Genomic DNA, 1736 nt, shown 5'->3' with positions numbered 1-1736 from the left:
TATGTTATCTCGGTAAATAATGACTCTTCGCTGATTCATTATATCCCACACTATTTTCAATACACTTTTAATATTATTATTATTATATATTTATTCACAAGCAAAAAGGGAAAAATATTCGTTCTTTCGAATAAAGAAATTTAGAACAATAAACACTCTCATTGTGTATACATGCCAGGTATAGAATTCAAGCTAACCTCTCTAAATCTTAAACTTAACCTAGCTCACCTTTCCTGCTTTTGGCAACAAAGAACTTAAACCGATCAAGTATTATTTCCTTTCTGCAAAATTAAATCGCATATTTTTTTTTAAAAAAAAACGTTAAAAATAAAGCACTTTTCTTTTTAAAGAAAAAAATATTCATCGACTTGTGATACGTTCCATTACAAAAGGATTCTCGAAATCTATTCCACTTGTTCTTAGGAAAATCGAGATCCAAAGAATTCACGATTCTCCTCGCGAGAAATTTCCATCGATGTTTATCGGAGGATGCATCATCCCTATTTAGCCGGACCGCGACCACTATCGATGAACTTTATTCCCTATAGGCCGGTGAATCATGGCGGATCGCGTTTATACCAGACTGTATTGCGAACTGAGTGCTTATATCTCGTCTCTGTTTACCATTTGATTCACGTTGGGTCGAGTGCCTCGATCTTGCTCGCCTCGTGGCCCGTGATCGCGATGAAATCGAGACGGAATGCGCGCAATATACGCGCGCATGGTGATTAATCGGTCGTTGAAAATTCTTGGGACGTATTCGTACATACGCTCGCTGTCATCGGTTGCGAGTATCGATTTGCATATGACGTGATGCATCTTGCAACACTGGACAATTGTTTTATTCTAATTAATCTGGATACGATATTGATCGAATTCTTCGAATGATGGCTCGTGTTATTAGATCATAGTCGATAGTCGTGTGTAAATACAGTGCGTGATGCGAGAGTCAAAAGTAGGTGGGCATCTTGAAGGCCAGTAATTGAACGTTTAGAAATGTAGTTATGTATTTCTGCTGCTACGAGAAAAAAAAAAAAAAAAAGTATTCACTTTTTACGACCGTCATTGCGAAAGGATAAAAACATTATGTGCGTTGGTGCAAGAAATTATGGCAAATATATATATATATCGAGAAGTATCGTCACATGATGACTCATTTAATATTGTTTTGATTAGATCTCTCTTCAAAGTCGTACTATCTACCATAAAAAGAAAAAAAAAAAAAAATTAGAGATCCTCAAGATAGAACAAACGTGAACACACCCAATATTACATTCTATATTATATTCCACGATACGAGATAATCCTGTCAAACGATCAAAGACGATTCTTCCAAAATCGTTCGAGATAATCGGTATATCGGTTCAATTTTTAAATCTTGAAACCATTTAAATCACAGATTATCAAACAAATTTCTCGAAAGTCATAGAAGATATATTTTTATATAGGAAACGTTTGTTTGAAGAAAGGTTGGGAGACACTGGTTTAAATCATAGATCTTGTTCAAAGTCTCCGCCCCGATTATCCGGAACATTCTTCCAGGGGATAATCTCGACGACTCGTAGATGTGACTAAGCTCGATTCTGGTTCACTAGTTCCCTGGTTGACCAATTCTTCGAAAGCTTTTTAAGAGCATAGCGATCCCATGATGGAAACACGGAACCTGAATCGCGGTTTCGCGATGTTCGTTGAAATTTTCGGTCGTCATCGGCTCACTACTGACATCACTGTCCGGA

This window comes from Apis dorsata, unplaced genomic scaffold (assembly GCF_000469605.1).
Source record: "Apis dorsata unplaced genomic scaffold, Apis dorsata 1.3 scaffold_161, whole genome shotgun sequence".
Taxonomy (NCBI): Eukaryota; Metazoa; Arthropoda; class Insecta; order Hymenoptera; family Apidae; genus Apis; species Apis dorsata.
This window is presented reverse-complemented; position numbering follows the sequence as displayed.